The sequence below is a fragment of the Hyaena hyaena genome, unplaced genomic scaffold, assembly GCF_003009895.1.
Source record: "Hyaena hyaena isolate Hyena2069 unplaced genomic scaffold, ASM300989v1 scaffold_6, whole genome shotgun sequence".
In the NCBI taxonomy this organism is placed as follows: domain Eukaryota; kingdom Metazoa; phylum Chordata; class Mammalia; order Carnivora; family Hyaenidae; genus Hyaena; species Hyaena hyaena.
In genome coordinates, this window is record NW_024080638.1 from 6,584,515 (window position 1) to 6,602,913 (window position 18,399).

Here is an 18,399-nt window from a genome sequence, read left to right on the forward strand (position 1 = left end):
GTTCCTTATAAGAAGAGGAAATTTGGAGATAAAAGACGAGGGAGGTACACACAAAGAAATGACCATGTGAGGACCAGCGAGAAAGCAGTCATCTGTAAACCAAGGAGAGAGGCCTCAGAAGAAGCCCTTCTACCAAGACTCCTGTTCTCCAGAACTATAAGATTTCTGTTGGTTTAGCCACCCAGTCTGTGGTATTTTGTTATGGTAGCCCTAGCAAACTAATATAATGGTTTGTTTTTCTTTTTTTAAAAAGCTAAGGATTAAAAAAAATAAAGCCCTTTCCTTTCATTTTAATATGTTACAAATCCTTGCTCAAGGATGCCTGGGTGGCTCAGTTGTTTAAGTGTCTGACTCTTGGTCTCGGGCTCAGGTCATGATCTCATGGTTTATAAGTTCAAGCCCCACATGAAGCTCTGTGCTGTTTGAGATTCTCTCTCTCTCCCTCTTTTTCTCTCCCCCACTTGGGCTCGTTCTCTCTCAAAATAAATACACTTAAAAAAAATACTTGGTTGTGCAATTCCTTTACTTCTCATTGTTCATTCTCTAATATTATGGAGCTTAATTCTGGCATTCCATAGAATCATAATATTAAAAGCATTTAATCTATATTGTACAAATGAGAAAACTAGATCAGAGATGGGAATAGACTAGCCCAAAGCCAAAATTAACAATCCCTATCCAAAAAAAACCTCCCAGGATATTATCATTGAACAGAACCTGAAGACTTTACCTCCTCATTCAGGAAGTCCATATGGATTGCCTTTGGGGTGGCACCCTCACAACTCCCTTTACATCTGCCAATCATTTCTAGCTACAGGAAGATCCTGGTCAGATGTTGCCAGCAGCCTCATTTTCTGCTGAAGTTTATTAATGTTTTTTAATGTTTAGTTTGAGGGAGAGAGGACAGAATGTGAGTGGGGGATGGGCAGAGAGCGAAGGAGACACAAAATCCGAAGCAGGCTCCAGGCTCTGAGCTGTCAGCACAGAGTCCATTGCAGGACTCAGGAACCTGGAGATTGTGACCTGAGCTGAAGTTGGACACTTAACTGAGCCACTTAGGCGCCCCTCTACCGAAGTTTATTGAAGATTTCTCTTTTCTCTGCATTCTCCAAATTGTCTCAAAGCTTTGGGAAAATAAAAAGTAGAAAATCTGGTGAGACAAGAATTCTAGGTTCTGATCACTCAAACAGGAACTTGCTTACTGAGGCTTTGGGACACTGGGAAAAAGTATTTTCACAAGGGTCTTAGTATTCACATCTCTAATTGGGGTAGTTGGATTTGGTCATCTGCAGCCCCTTTGTGCTCATTATCACTAAGAAGTTCTGATCCATCTGCAGTATTGTGTCAGAAATAAAGGTGGCCACGCCTAGATTCCTGAAGCCTTTTGTCACATCTGCCAGATGCTTTGATGAATTCACATGTTACCTTTTCTTGGATCTTGTCCATTAGCTGCACTGAAATTGTAGAACCTCCCAGAAGTTTTGAATGGCCATGTTGTGTGTTGTCCAGCAACCAGCTGAACTGTATTTCTGAAATTAAAAGGTATGGAGTGAAATCAAGGCCGCCAGGCTTGTCAGTGATTGAGTGAAGTTATTTAGACATTTTGAAGATGGTTTGTTGCTAGTAATCCTATATTTCAACAAATCCTCTTATAAAGAGACTCTTAAGTAGAAGGAAAAATGTCTTTTTTCTTCTGCCTATCAAGTTCTCAGTTGGAGCCTTGTAAATTAGATTAACAGAAGATAGCTGTTAGAGAAGAAATAGAAGTGTATTAACATGTGCATTACAAATATACATAGGAGTATTCAGACATGAGTAACTCAAAGAGGTGGTTAGAACTTGAGCCTACATAACATCATTCAAAAAATTTTTTTAAATGTTTATTTCTGAGAGAGAGAGAGAGAGAGAGAGAGAGCATGAGCAAGGGAGGGTCAGAGAGAGAGTGAGACACAGAATCTGAAACAGGCTCCAGGCTCTGAGCTAGCTGTCAGCACAGAGCCTGATGCCGGGCTCCAACCCACGAACCATGAGATCATGACCTGAGCCAAAGCAGGACGCTTACCCGACTGAGCCACTCAGGTGCCACGAGCTTACATAACATCTTAAAATACATTTTTAGAGAAATAATACAAAAGAAAATGAGTTTCTAGGGTGGCAAATTGTGCAAAAGAAAATACATGGTAGCAAGTTTAGTTTTATAAGAAACTGCCAAGGGGCGTCTGCGTGGCAACCGACTTTTGATTTGGGCTCAGGTAATGATCTTACAATGGTTTGTGAATTTGAGCTCTGAGTTGGGCTCTGAGCTAACAGCGCAGAGCCTGCTTGGGATTCTCTCCTTCTCTCTCTGCCTCTCTCTTTCTCTCTCTCAAAAAATAAACTTCAAAAAAAATACTTAAAAAAAAGAGAAAGAAATGAAACTGCCAAACTGTCTTCCAAAGTGGCTGTACCATTTTGCATTCCCAGTGGCAATGAATTAGTGTTCCTGTTTTCCACATTCTCTTCAGGATTCGGTATGGTCAGTGTTGTGGATTTTGACCATTCTAACAGGTGTGTAATGGTATCTCATTTTAGTTTGCAATGCTGAACATCTCTTCATATGCTTACTTGCATCCGTATCTTCTTTAGTAAGGTGTCTCTTAAGGTCTTTAGCCCATTTTTAAATCAAGTTGCTTTCTTATTTGCAGCTAAAAAGTACTTTATGTATTCTGGGAAACAGCCCTTTATCAGATGTCTTTTGCAAATATTTTCACCCAATCTGTGACTTGTTTTCTTATTTTTTGGACATTGTCTTTTGCAGAGCAGAAGTTTTTCATTTTAATAAAATCCAGCATATCAGTCATATCTTTCATGGATTGTACCTTTGGTGTTGTATCTAAAAAGTCATTGCCATTCACGAGGACATCTAGGCTTTCTCCTCTGTTATTTTCTAGGAGTTTTATAATTTTGCATTTTACATTTAGATCTGTGATCCATTTCAAGTTAATTTTTGTGAAAGGTATAAAGTCTTTGTTTAGATTTGTTTTATTTTGCATGTGGATATGCAGTTCCAGCACCATTTGTTGAACAGATTGTCTCCTGTCAAAGATCAATCAATCAATTGACTGTATTTATGTGGGCCTATTTCTAGGCTCTCTATTCTTTTCCATTGAACTATTTGTTTATTCTTTCGCCAATACTACACTGTTTGGTTACTGTAGCTTTATAGTAAGTCTTGGAGTCAGGTAGTGAGACTCCTCCAACTTTGTTCTCTTTCAGTATTGAGTTGGCCATTCTGGGTCTTTTTCTTCTCCATTAAACTTTGGAATCAGGATCACCTGGCTGGCTTAGTCGGTGGAATATGCCAGTCTTGATCTCATAAGTTCAAGCCCTATATTGTGTGTAGAGCTTACTTAAAATAAAAGAAAAATTTTAAAAGTAAAATAAAAGTATTTCTCAATTAACAAAAAAAACACTTTAGAATCAATTTGTAGGGATGCTGGATGGCTCAGTCGGTTAAGCTTCTGACTTCAGCTCAGGTCATGATCTCACGGTTCGCGGGTTCGAGCCCCACGTCAGGCTCTGTGCTGACAACTGAGAGCCTGGAGCCTGCTTCAGACTCTTTGTCTCCCTTTCTCTCTGCCCCTCCTCTGCTCCCACTCTCTCTCTCTCTCTCTCAAAAATAAACAAATATTAAAATAATTTTTAAAAAAGAAAACAAAAGTAAAAGTATTTCTTAATTAAAAAAAAACACATTAGAATCAATTTGTTGATAGCCACAGAATAATTTTCTGGGATTTTGATTGGCATTGCATCAAATCCATGTGTTAGTGTGGAACAATCTAATGTCTTGACAATACTGAGTTCTCCTGTCCATGAATATGAAATAGCTCTTCATTTATTAAGTTGTTCTAGGATATCTTTCATTAGAGTTTTATAGGTTTCCTCAGATAGATCTTGTTAGATTTTGTTTTGAGTTGTACCTAACTATTTTGCAGGGTGCTAATATAAGTGGTAATGTGTTTTAAATTTCAAATCTCACTTCTTCATTAGTGGTATACAGGAAAGTGATTGACTTTTGTAATATTAACCTTGTATCCTACAACCTTAACTATAATCATTATTATTTCCAGGAGGGATTTTTTAGTCAATTTTTTCAAATTTTCTATATGGACAATTATGTTATCTGTGAACATAGATGATTTTTATTTCTTCCTTCTTAATCTCTATATGTTTTGTTTCCTTTTTTGATGTTATTGCATTGGCTAGAACCTCCCGTATGATGTCAAAAAGCATTAATGGAGAAGGGACATCCTTTTGCCTTGTTCACGATCTTAGAAAGTTTCTAGTTTCTCACCATTTATGTATGTTAGCTATAGGTTTTTGTTTTTTTTTTTTCTAGGAGAGAGAGAGAGACAGCGTGAGGAGGGGAGGGTCAGAGAGAGAGGGAGTCACAGACTGAAACAGGCTCCAGGCTCTGAGCTGGCAGTCAGCACAGAGCCCGACACAGGGCTCGAACCCACGAACCGCGAGATCATGACCTAAGCGAAAGTCGGACGCTTAACCGACTAAGCCACCCAGGCGCCCCATGTTAGCTATAGGTTTTTTTGTAGATATTCCTTATCAAGTTGAGGAAGTTCCCTCTGTTCCTAGTTTACTAAAAGAATTTATCATAAGTAGGTGTTAGATTTTTGTCAAATGCTTTTTTGGCATTTATTGATATGATCTTCTTTAGCCTGTTGATGTGATAGATTACATTGATTGGTTTTTGAATATTGAACCAGGTTTACCTACCTGAAATAAATCCCACATGGTTGTTTTTATATGAATGTTCGTGTCTCTCCCTTCCCGCATTTCATGTGTTAAAACCCTAACCTACAAGATGATGGTATTAGGAAGTGGGGCCTTTGAGAGGTGTTTAGGTCATGAGGGTGAGGCCCTCATGATTGGGATTAGTGCCCTTATAAAATGGACCCAAGAGAGCTAATTAGTCCCTTCCACCAAGTAAGGACATGGCAGGGAGATTCCATCTATGAACCAGAAATTAAACCCTTACCATATACCAAATCTGTGTGTGCCTAGCCTCCAGAACTGAGCAAAATAAATTTTTAGTGTTTAAAAAGCTACCCAGTCTCTGGTACAGAGGGTCCCTGACTTAATGATTGTTTAACTTACAATTTTTCAACTTTATAATGATGTGGAAGCGGTACACATTCAGTAGAAACCACACTTCGAAATGGGAATTTATTCTTTTCCTGGGCTAGTGATATCTGCCATGATAGTCTCATGATGCTGGGCAGTGGCAGTTAGCTGCAGTTCTCAGTGAGCCTCATAAAGGTGAACAACCTATACACTTAACAACCATTCTGTACCCATACAACCATTCTATTTTTCATTTTCAGTATAGTATTCAATAAACTGCATAAGATAGTCAACACTTTATTATACAATAAGCTTTATGCTAGATTATTTTGCCCAACTATAGGCTAATGTAAATGTTCTGAGCATGTTTAACATAGGCTAGGTTAAGCTAGGATGTTTGGTAGGTTATGTGTATTAAGTGCATTTTTAACTTATGATATTTTAAATTTACAGTGGGTCTATCAGTACAACCTCATGGTAAGTTGAGCGAGATCTGTTCTTTGTTATGGCCGCCTGAGCAGGCTATGACAGTCGTGGAACATAGTTAATTTTATATAATTATCGGGTTTAGTCCTCTACTGTTTTGTTGAGGATTTTTGTATCTATGTTCATGAGATAGTGGTCTGTCGTTTTCTTGTAATGTCTTTGTCTGGTTTTGGTATTAGGGTAATGTTAGCCTCATGGAATAAATTAGGAATATTTTTCTCTGTTTCTTTCTTCTGAAAGGGACTATAGAGAATTGGTATAATGTCTTCATTAAATGTGTGTTAGAATCCACCAGTGAATACTTCTTGACTTGGTACTTTATGTTTTAGAAGGTTATTAATTACCATCTTGGTTTTTTCCCATCCATTCTGTATATCTTTGTTCTTCTAATTCAGGCTTTCTTTCATTTCATTCTGTCTTCCATGTAATGCAAGAATCTCACAAGATATTTCCTTTACCCATTCACATCCTTTGTATTATTTTTGTTATACATTTTATTTCCTGCATGTTATAAATTCTGCAATATACTGTTTAATAGTTCTGTTAAACAAGTAAATTATCTTTTTAAAAATTAAAAAATGAGAAATGTCTTTTAAATTTACCCATATGTTTACTATTTGCACTGTAAATATATATCCATCGCCAACTATCCAAAAGTAAACATATCCAAAAGTTTCCTTCTGCCACTTTATAGTCATTTATGCTCATCTTCCACACCATTCCCAGAGCAACTGTTGACCTTTTTATCACTATAGATTCATTTGCATTTCCTAGGAATTTATATAAATGGAATTATACAATATATACTCTATCATTCTGGCTTTCAATCTGCATAATTATTTTGATATTTATTCATGTTGCTCCATATATCAATAGTTCATTCCTTTTTTATTATTGCTGATACACCAAATTTGTTTATCCATTCACCTGTTGACAGACAGTCAGGTTGTTTCTATCTTTTGGCTATTACAAATAAATCTACAGTTATATACAAGCCTTATTTTCTCTTGGGTATAGAATGGCTGGATCATATGGTAGGTGTATATTTAACTTAAGAAATTACCCGGGCTCATTTGCAACTATGTAGATGGAACTAGAGGGTATTATGCTAAGAAAAAAGTGTCAGAGAAAGACAAGTATCGTATGACTTCATAAGAGGAATTTAAGATACAAAACATGAACATAAGGGAAGGGAAGCAAAAATAATATAAAAACGGGGAGGGCAACAAAACCATCATTGAATGTAGAAAATTTTTCATCACCCCAGAAAGAAACCCTCTATTTTTTAGCAGTTACTCCATTTTTCCCCCCAAAGCCTCTCAGGCCTAGGCAACCATTAATTTACTTTTTATCTCTAGACTTGCCTATCTGGACATTTCATATAAATAGAACCATAGAATATATGGTCTTTTGTGACTGGCTTTCTTCACACAGCATGTTTTCAAGGTTGATCCATGTTGTAGCATGTACAGTACTTCATTCCTTTTACTGGCTGAATGATATCCCATTGTATGAACACACCACTTTTTACTTATCCACATTCATCAGTTGATGAACATTTGGTTGTTGCTGCTTATTGGTCATTATGAATAATATTGCTATAAACATTCATGTACAAGTTTTGTGTGGACATGTTTTCATTTCTCTTGGGTATATACCTAGGAGAAGAATTGCTGAGTCGTATGTAGCTCTGTTTAACCTTTTGAAGAAATGCCAGTCTGTTATCCAAAGCACCTGCACCGCTTTAACAATATCACTAGCAGTGTATGAGGGTTTCAGTTCTCCACATCCTTGCTGACACTGTTATTGTCTATCTTTTTCATTATAACCATCTTGATGTGTAGTGATATCCTTGTGCTTCTGATTTGTGTCTCTCTGATGGCTCTATTTCATTCTTTTTTAAAGATTCTAGCTCTCTAGTGAAATTTTACGTTTTGTTATTGATGTTCTTGAACATACTAACTGTAATTATTCTAAAAGTTGTATATAGTAAGTAGAGTATCTGGCTCCTGTGTACATCTAATTCTAAAGTCCATTTTTTTTTAAGAGAGAGAGAGCATGAGTGAGGCAGAGGGACAGAGGGAGAGAGAGAATATCCCACGCAGGCTCCATACTCATCATGGAGCCTAACGTGGGGCTCAATCCCCTCATCCTAGAATCATGACCTGAGCTGAAATCAAGAGTTGGACACTCAATACCTAAGCTGTCAAGGCGCCCCTCTTTCTAAAGTCTTTTTTTTCTTGGCTTTTATGCAGTTAGTATATTTCTTGGTATATTTGGTAATTGTTGATAGAATGTTAGATATTGTATATATTATTAAGATTCTTCAAAGAAGATTTATTGTTTCTTGCAGGCAGATAGAATATAGAAAGACCATCTTGATCCACCTAGTCATTTAAATAGTTCAAGTTGTTTCAGGCATTGTTAGCACTATTTCTGATATGATTTTACTCTTAGGGTATAGTTCTTCAAGGGTTTCAACTGCAAGTTTGAGGTTTCACTGGGACCCTTCCTTCCTGTTTAATTCTTTCTGGCACTATAAGGCAGCCAAGTGTTCCTGCTAAGAATTTTTTTTTTTTTGGCAGTTAGTTTTGTGGCTTCTTGCCTGTTGTGTGTACAAAGCAAATGCTTTGAAGATAAATGGCATGTAGAGTGATTGGCTCCTTTTGCTGTGATTGCTTTTTCTCTGTGATCTTGGCCTCTCAAGTCCTAGCTGCCTTGATAGACTTGACCTCCAAATTTTGTATCCATAGTCCAGTCAGACTTGAAAATTCTAGGATGCTTCTCACTGGTTTCTATACTTCTAGACACAAATCAACAATGTCCGAAGAAGGAAAAGTGATTGAGAATATAGGATTCACTTCAATATGTTTCCGTTCTTGCTGAGCTCTTGGACTGTCAAGCCTTGGTTGCCTCGGTTGCACCACAGTAGCTTTAAAAACAGCCTTTGTTTTTGTTTTAATATTTTAAATACAGATTTTACAGTTCTTCATGGGAGAAGTAGTTTGTTCAACAAAGTGCCCCACCATAGCTGGAAGCCTGCATCACTGAAGAAATTCATCATGATAGAGATATCCTTTAAATGGGACTGCATTTTTATTTATTTATTTATTTTGAGAGAAGCAGAGCATGAGCAGGGGAGGGCCAGAGAGAGCGAGGGAGAGAGAGAATCCCAAGCAGCCTCCATGCTGTCAGCACAGAGCCCGATGTGGGGCTTGAACTCAAAAACTGTGAGATTATTACCTGAGCCAAAGTCAAGAATCACATGCTCAACTGACTGAGTCACCCAGGAACCCCAGGGATTGCATTTTTAAAGAGTTATTTGTAGTAAAACAAAAACAAAAACATGTAATATAAAATTTATCCTCTTAACCACCTTCAAGTATACAGTTCAGTAGTGTTAACTATATTCACATCGTTGTGTCACAGATCTCTAGAACTTTTTCATTGTGCTAATCTGAAACTCTGTTCTCATGGAACAACTCCCCATACTCCCCTCCTCCAGTCTCTGGCAACGGCCATGGTACTGTACTTTGTTTCCACGATATTGGCAACTCTAGGTATTTCATGTAAGTGGAATCATGCAGTATTCCAGTAGTCCTTTTGTGGCTGGTTTACTTCGCTCATCAGAATATCCTCAAGGTTCATTCCCGTTGTAACATTTGACAGGATTTCTTTCCTTAAGTCTGAATAAATTCTATTGTATGCATATGCCACATTTTGTTTATTTATTCATCCATTTATGGGCATTTGGGCATCTTCCACCTCTTGCATTGTGAATATGTTGCAGTGACCATGGGTGTGCAAATAACTCTTCAGGTTTCTGCTTTAAGTGCTAGATATATACCCAGAGGTGGGTATATCTGGATCATAATTTTATTTTTTTAAAGGAACCTCCATACTGTTTTCTATAGTGGTTGCACCATTACATTTCCATCAGCTGAGCACAGGGTTCCAATTTCTCTACAGGATTACATACTTGAAACACGTGGCAATTAACTGCTTTTTTGTTCGTATTTTGGACAGACATTATTTTGTCAAAAATGGAAATTTTTTTTGTAATTCAGCCTATGCCAGGAGGAGTGTTGCTGTTGACAGAGCAAGGTGTTAAGAATCCTTTCTTCTTTGTTCAGAAGTCAGTCTCTTTCTCTGCTTCATATTCTTCTCTCCACATAGCTAATCAGATATGCTTTAAATGTTATCTATTACCACTATTATTATTTTGGAGATACTTAATACTATAAGTAGAAAGGAGTTAAGAGCATGGAATCTGATGCCTGAACCACGTGTGATGAATCTGAGTTCTGCTATCATCTGATCCTGTCCCGATGTCTTAATTTCTCTGTGCCTCAGTTTCCTCATCCATAAATTGGTAATGCTAACAACACCCACTGCAAAGAGTTCTTAGGATTAAATAAATTAATATACTCTAAGAAGTTAGTGTTAACTCCGGTCGCATATTAAGCGCTGTACAAGTGTTTGCTAGGTAAAATAAAGGTGGAAGACGCCAGCCTTAACCTCTGTTGTACCAAGCTGTCTAGGTGATGTTATTGTATGCCTCTCTGGTCCTAGTGTGTTTTAGGTGTTATTAAGCTGACCCTCTCTCTCTATGGGATGGATGTGAGTGTGGTAGTTGGATTGGGAACTTCTACTGGGCAGTGGTGACTGTGGGTTAGATGTGTCAGTAGGAGGTGCTCCTGGACATGCCTGAGTTGGAGGTGACTCGGTGCGTTAAAACAGGTGTTACACACCAGATGAACGGAGCAGGTTCTTGCAAGGTCCGCTCCTTGCGTTTAGGTGGGGCTGTACGGAGCTCCAAGGGGCAAGTGGGGACCGCGGGCCGGGGAGCGCGGCAGGACGGCGTGCTGCCCACTTCACGACGTAGCGGGGATCGTGGGCTCCACACCTGTCTAGGTGCAGAGACCCGGGCTCCCGCGCGCGGGTGTGCAGTAGGAGGGTCGGTCCACACCTCCTCCGGGCAGCGACGACCGCGAGCTCGGAGCGCTTCGTAGGAGGTGTCGTTACACACTTCCTGTGGGTCTCGCGGACCACGGCGCGTTTCCGGTGCCGGCTGGAGCCCGGGGTCCGAGCCCCCGCCCCGTTCGCCGGCCCCGCCCCGCCCGCGCCCCGCCCCCAGCCCGCCGCGCTCCGAGCCGGGCGCGCGGAGCCCGGGGCGCACGGAGCGGCGCGCGCCGGTCGGCAGAGCCAGGCTGGCGCCCCCGCCCCCCGCTCCGCGCCTCCGTCCGCCGCCCGCCCGGCGCCTTCCCCGCTCTTCTTGCCGCCGCTCCCCGGCCCTCCGGCCGCTTTCCCTCCCTCCCCTCGGTCCCGCCCCGTCCAGCCCGGGCTGCCCGGCTCCCGCAGGCCCCCCAGCCGCCCGCGTTCCTATGGACAGACGCACAGACACCTGCAGGTGGGTGAGAGCCCGCGCGCGGGGCGGGGACGAGCGCGCCGACGCTGCGACCTGGGCCGGGGAGCCCCTTTGTGTGGGGGGCGGCCGCGCTGGGGTCCGCGCTGCCTCCCCTTCGGCCGCCAAGCAGTGACCCGGCTGAACCCTCTTTTGTCTCCTCTGGCGGGGGGTGGGGGCGAGGGGGAAGGCCGAGAGTCAGGGCAGCGACCCGGGCGGCCGGCAGTCGCCGGCGACGGGTTTGGGGGGCGCGACGGGTGAGACCCCAGGCGGCCGAGTGGGCTCCGGGAGCGAGCGACGGCGGCCGCGGCTCTGGTCAGCCTTCGCGGGGGCCGGCCCGGCGCCCAGCATCTCCTGTCGCCGCCGCGGGCGCGCTGCGTGGGTCTGGCTCGCCTGCTCCCGCTCTTGGGTCTGTTTGGAGGTGGGAAGGAGGGCGGGAAGGAGAAAGAAAAGATCAGCCCTCTTAGTTTCCAAGTGTTGAGATGGTTGTGGAGAGAGGGAGAGAGGTGGTTCGGGTCTTTGCCCGACTTGTTTCCCTCGCGAGAGGCACGCTGAGGTGGTGCGTGTGTGGCGTGTGTGGAGGAACGTGCATCGCTTCGGTCCCTTATTTATTGTTTCTAACGGAGGAGGGCTTTCTCCGAAGGGCTCTTCCGCCCCCTCCCCCATCCGAGGCTGCGCACAGTGACTTGTGTTTGTTATCAGATACATCGACAAATGTATTCCCCTGGGTGCAAGGAGGCTGGGCTGGCCAGAATCAGACCCAAATCAGAGACTGTTTGTGGTTTTCAGGTGGCTCCTCTTCGGTTTTTTAAGATAAGGTAGAGACTTTCAGGCAAATCAAAGGTGAACATGGCTGTGATTTTTTAGGATTTGGGGGATCTGTATCCATATTTTAAAGTTTGATGGTAAAGTTTTGCTATTTCCCAGACTCCTTAGGATTAGCATGACAGAATCTTCTACCTATTAAGTAAACAGTTAACAAGCGACTCAGGTAGTGACAGCTTCCACGGTGGAGGTTAAATTGGAGTGCAGTAAACATCTAGTTTTCCGTTCAGGCTGAAACCTTTATTTTTGCTGGTTTAAAATAGGAGGTCTTCCACAGCGTATGGGGAGAACGTGAATGTTAGAATTGATTTCTCTCCCTGTGATTATGCTCCCTCTTTTATTCTGTTATGTATTCTCTCTAAACAAAACCTAACGATTGGGTTGTACTGGTGGATATAGTTTTTTGAAAAGTTCCGTGAGTGATATTTCTGGTTTATGTTATTTATCTGAGTTTCTTGTGAAGAGTTGATATGTACTTGTAGATATTCAAATTATAAGTGAAGTTGAATAAGTACCCAGAAACTTAATTTTACACATTCAGATTTTTGATGCAGATACAGATTTATATCTTTATATTAATCTCAATTTACTCACTTCTGGAGACTTTTTTCCCTCTTTTTTTTTTGCCTGTTGTTTGAGAATCTGTATTGACAAATTTAAATATGACTTATCAAGGAGATAAAAAAATAGTTTTGGGTACACTCAAAACAGTTATATGTACAGCTGTATGTAGAAAACAGAGACTTTCTTAAACATCTGAACTTAAAGGAAAAACATTGCGGTGGGAAAATATTTATTTAAATTTTCATCAAGTAAGATGTAGAAAGCATTGTGCTTCTACAGAAGCAGTGTGCTTTCATCAGAAAGCAGTGTACAGTTTTAATGCAGTTTTAATTAGGCAAACTGATTTTTGTCCTTATAAAGAGGAGACCGTTTTAGTGTGCCAAAGAGAGTGATCTTTTTCTAGGAGAAAAATTTATCCTAGATTCTTGCCCTAGTTACACTAAAAGAATAATATTATCGCATGCCTAATTTTATGTATACCTGGAGTGTACATTTTTGTACATTTAAAACCTAGAAGAGGCTACTTACAGCATTTGTCTCCCCAGCCCCTTTGAGTTGATCAAATTTTATTCCTGCTTTGACTTCCTGCCTAGATTAGCTAAACCAAATTAGGCTGCATAGAGCTCAGTGTAAGGCAATAGTAAGCCCTTGAGCAGGGTTCTTTCTCAATAAGGATGGCCCACAGAGCATAGGTATTGAAATTTGTTCAGGCTTTATTAAGAATGGTGGGATGGAATTCGAAAACACTCCCAGAGTTTCAGCTATTAAATTACACACTCTTTATCAGTACTTAGAAGTTTTTTAAAAGGTAAGCTAACAACTTGAATTGCGTGTTTATATATTTGTTTATAGGACTGGCAACTGGAGGGATAAAGTTTAACAAAGAGTCACTGTGTAAATTAAACATGAAGAGAGTGTGGCCTGTGTTGAGAATTGCTTGGCAACTTGTAGTTACGCCTAACAGTTTTCTGGGATTGGCAGTGTAGTGTCTTTATGTGGGCTGGCTCAAAGATAACACCTAGTTTTTTTTTTTGGCTCTGTTTTTATTTTTGGCTCTAATATGTGGATATTAATTTTTCAGTTTTTGTATAATTAACTGTAACATTTTAGTGTAATCAGAAGCAGTCCAAAGAACCTTACATATTTTCAGCTGATATCTCTTCTGGTATGTCGGTGTTTAGGAGGGCATAAAAATTATTTTTCAGTCTTCATGGTTGAAATATTTTTTTTGCTACTGTTACTTCCAGAAATTTTGAATTTTTTGTAAAGTTGGGTTTTAAATATAGCTGATAAATATAAACTGACATTTACCAGTTTCTTTCTTTTCTTTTCTTTTTTTTTTTTTAACAACACTAAGCTGTCCAGTTAAATTTGATAGACTTGAAAATCCATAGACTTTTCCTTGTTAGTTACCAGTGTGTTACTATTAAAGGAAACTCAAAATGGCCACTTTAGATTACCTGGAGCCTTCAAAGGACTAGTATTATCATTAGTAATAACCAAGTGGAAAGTTGGAAAGTACCAATTTCATTCTTTCTAATAGATCTGTGACTTTCAAATCCTTCTTTTTCATAAATTTTTTTGTAGCCCAGTGTGGAAGCAGGTCTCACTGTTAGAAGTGTGGACAGTGACCTCATTCCAGCCTGTATTGTCCTGCATTGTTTAAGAACGGCACAAACTCATGCTACTCTTGGAAAATGTGTATTTCATTCTTGGATTAATATTCTGCTACCAGATGTACGAGGCTGGCTCTGAAGAAGCTTTTTCTCTTAAATACTGTCAAAAATAGAGAAGCTGAAGATTGGAGAGAAGCCATTTATTTTGAACAGTTTATTTTCTGACAGTTTGTGTTTGTAAAGAAACCTGCTCATAATATTTACTTAAGAGATCTACATAGTTGCCCGAAGAAGCCCCACAGGTTTCTTATTTTCCTTTAAAAAAGTTCCCATAGAGCTTAACTCTTATGTGATAGTTCTTGACTTTGCTTCTGATTAGTTGATTTATGGACTTTATTTACCAGCATGATTGGAGAATTCTTTTGCTATACAGAAATTGCACTCTGCCTGTGCTCTGATCTGTTTCCTAGGTAACAACTGTACTGCATAGATTCCATAATGAGGACTGTGGTTGGCTAGTTACAGTGTAAATTCTGTTGTTTGGTAAAGCTTAGTCTCAAATTCAAATAAAGGTCAAGAAACCAAAAGTACTCAAGATGCAAATTTTTGAATTTTATTTTGTATCCAATGTCAACAAAGTTTAATATGCATTTCTGGAGAAAGGCAAATTATGCAGCAGTGTTAGAGTGTAGTTTGTAAAGTCTTAAAAACAGTTGGAGAGCTTTTTGACTATTCCATATTGGTGATACCAGTGGCTCTAGTGACAGGATGTATTTCAAAACTTTATCACACTTTAATATAGAAAGCAAAGTGTTGTTGTCTAGGTGTTTCTGATTGGTTCTTTCGTACTGAAAGAAAAGTAACATCATATATGTTGCTAATTTGTGCAACTTCATGTGAAATACAACTTGTAAAAACTTTAAGAAATTAAAACATTTAAGAAACTTTTAAAAACATTAAAAGCCTTGTTGTAAAATGATGCATTTGACTCTAGCTATTTTCCCACTGATCTGCCTGAACTTTGGCCCCCTCAGCACCTCGGAACAAGTATCTTTTAGGTAGGTACAAATTGGAAAATAGCTTTCCCCTCAATCTTACTGTCTTCTCGAAATTTATGGCCTCTGTAGCTTTAGATACAGGGCAAGAAATAATATAGGTGCAATTGTTAGTAATTATGACTTGTTTGTTAGAAAAAAACTTGCAGTGAACCATAATTTCATTAATACTCACTGAAAATATCTTTTCATTTGACGCTGAAAATGTTTTGTTAATCATCAGGGATTCTGTTAGAAAAAAAATTTTTTTAAGTTATTTATTTTGTGAGGGAGTGGGAGTAAGTGCAAATGGGAGAGGGGCAAAGAGAGAGGGAGAGAGAGAATCCCAAGCAGGCTCTATACTGTTATAGAGCCTGACAAGGGGCTCGATCCCATGAACTGTGAGATCATGACCTGAGCCGAAATTAAGAGCTGGCGCTTAACTCACTGAGCCCCCCAAATACTCCTGAAATTTTTTTAAAGTTAATCTGAGGAGGACCTGGTTGGCCCAGTGGGTAGAGCATACAATTCTTGATGTTGGGGTCGTGAGTTTGAGCCCCACGTTGGTGTAGAGCTTACTTTAAAAAAAAAAAAAAAAAGTTAATTGGAATTCTAAAGAATTATCCAAAGTTGCTGCCATTACTTTTGTTGTTTGGCAGGATTGTTTTTATATTATTTATTTACCTTTCTAGTTAATTTCAGGAATAGGACATATCTTGTTTAGGTTTTTCTTCTTCCTGGTTTTCCTCAGAACTAACACTACTTGAAACTTTTCTGGGCTTTTCAAGTTGCAAATACTGTGTCCATTACATTTTCTCTTGAATGTCTACTATTTAAAAACATTTTTTGGATTTTTTTTTTTTTTTTTTTTTTACAATTTTTATTTAAGCAGGCTCCAAGCCCAATGTGGAGCTCAAACTCACAACCCTGAGATCAAGAGTCATGTGCTCCAAGGGTGCCTGGATGGCTCAGTTGGCTAAGCATCCAACTTTGGTTCAGGTCATGATCTCATGGTTCCTGAGTTTGAGCCCCACTTCGGGCTTTCTGCTATTAACACAGAGCTGGCTTTGGATCTTCAGTCCCTATCTCTCTCTCTGTCCTTCCCCTTTCCTCCCTCCTCCCCCTCTCAAAAATAAACATAAAAAAAAAAATAAGAGCTGAGTACCCCTGTTTAAACATTTTTTAGTTGGGGTGCCTGGATGGCTCAGTTGATTAAGCATCTGAGTCTTGGTTTCCGCTCAGGTAATGATCTCACGGGTCTGTGGGTTTGTAAGTTTGAGCTCCACGTCGGGCTCTGTGCCGACTTCCTCGAGCTGCTTGGGATTCTCTTTTTCCATCTCTCTCTGCCCCTCTCCCTCTCATGAATGCTCTCTCTCCCTTTCTCTCTCAAAATAAACATTTAAAAATGTTTTTTTAAATTTTTTTTTTAATGTTTATTTATTTTGAGAGAGAGAGAGAGACAGCGTGGGCAGGGGAGGGGCATAGAGAGAGGGAGACACAGAATTTGAAGCAGGCTCCAAGTTCTGAGCTGTCAGCAGAGAGCTTCACCTGGGACTCAAACCCATGAACTGTGAGATCATGACCAGAGCCGAAGTCAGATGCTTAACTCACTGAGCCACCCAGGTGCCCCCCAAAAAATAAAAATTTTTTAATCATTGCATTATTTAAGGCATAGTCACCACATATAAAAAGCCCTGCTTTTCTAAGATGTCATACCAGTATTGGTGAACTCCTACCCAGGCAGAACTATTTCATCTTCCCAGCCAGTATTATTTAACAAGGGCTGCCATAACAAAGTATGACAGACTTTGTTTAAAGTGGTTTAAACAACAAAATTTTCTCAGACCTCTGGAGGCCAGAAGTCCAGATCAAGATGTTGACAGAGTTGGGTTCTTCTAAGGACTCTCTCCTTGGCTTTTGATGGCAGTCTTCCTCAGATATTTTCACTATGTGCCTGTCTGTGTTCCTATATCCTCTTCTTAGAGTATATCAATCCGTAACCTTAGAACTCACCCAAATGACCTTAATTACCTCTTTAAAGGCCCTGTCTCCAAGTATTGTCTCATTTTGAAGTACTGGTTATTAGGACTTAAGTGTATGAATTTGGCAGGGGGGTGAACAATTCAGCTCATAATACAACCCATTCCTCCACTCATTGTCTTTCATGCATACATAGTTCACTCCATATGTGTGATACAATCTAGCCCCTAGACTACTTGATTCCTGCTCCCCAAGATTTCTCAGTTCTGTTTGCCCTGTACAGATCACATAGTACTGTGTCACCTTTGCCTATCGTTGGTCTTGGTTCTGCAGTTAAATATATTCAATGCACAACACACGTCCTTATGCTAAGGCTTCTATAATCATCTGATAGTTTAAAGCTCTTTGAATCTTCATAAATGCCTCATGTGAATAATGTGCCCTGTCTTTTTTGTTTAAAACTGTTTATTTGTGGCTTTTATATTTGAAGGTCGGTTTTGCTGAATGTACTTGGCTCACATTTTCTTTCCTCAAGTTTCTTAAATATGTTACTCTGTGGTAGGATTTGGCAGACCTTTTGTGTAAAAGGCCAAATGGTAATTATTTTAGGCTTTGTGGAACATAGGTCACTGTCAAAATTATATAACTTTGCCACTGCAGTGCAAAAGCAGCCATATAGAGTATGTAAATGAACAAACATGACTGTGTTTAGAGAAACTTTATTTATAGAACCTGACAGTGGGCTGGATTTGGTATACAAGCCGTAGTTTGCTGAGCCCTATTTTGTTGTATTCTGGTAAAAAGTGTTGTTGCCAGAGTCTAATACCTGTGATTTTTTTTTTTAAGTGACTTTTTTTCTTAGATGTCCAAAGGAATTTTAATCTTTAAAGACCAGTACTTTTACTAGAGTATGTATTTTTAAAGGTTTGTTTATTTTTATTTATTTAGAGAGCGAGCACAGCAGGAAAGGGACAGAAAGAGGGAGAGAGAGAATCCTAGGCAGGCTTTGTGCTGTCAGTGCAGATCCTCATGACCTGAGCCGAAATCAAGAGTTTGACACTTAACCAACTAAGCTACCCAGATGCCCGTAGAATATGTATTAAGTGTTGACTGTTCTCATAGATATTTTCATATTTTCATCAGTGATAAATTTTAGTATTTAATGTGTCATTGATTTCATTTTCTCTTTGGGGGTCTCCTGTTACATGTATGTTGGATCTTCATTGCTTGTCTTTTATATCTATACCTTGCCTCAAATCCTTTTTATAATACTTTTTAATTTTGCTTTATTTTTGTATATTTCCTTCTTCTCTTTTATTAAGCAGTATCCCTGGTATCTATCTATTAAGTCTAGTGTTCCTTCCAGTTTTGT

General features: G+C 39.8%; 1 protein-coding gene across 3 annotated transcripts in view; it reads left to right on the plus strand.

Moving 5' to 3' along the window:
- The first annotated feature begins 10,973 nt into the window (after window positions 1–10,973).
- The window catches only part of KIAA1958 (KIAA1958 ortholog), a 152,490-nt gene continuing 145,064 nt past the window's right edge, over window positions 10,974–18,399 (plus strand). For all 3 annotated transcript variants that reach the window (XM_039239737.1, XM_039239729.1, XM_039239712.1), the window contains exon 1: window positions 10,974–11,014. The gene's annotated coding sequence lies outside the window, so the exon portion shown is untranslated. The remainder of the gene's footprint in view (window positions 11,015–18,399) is intronic.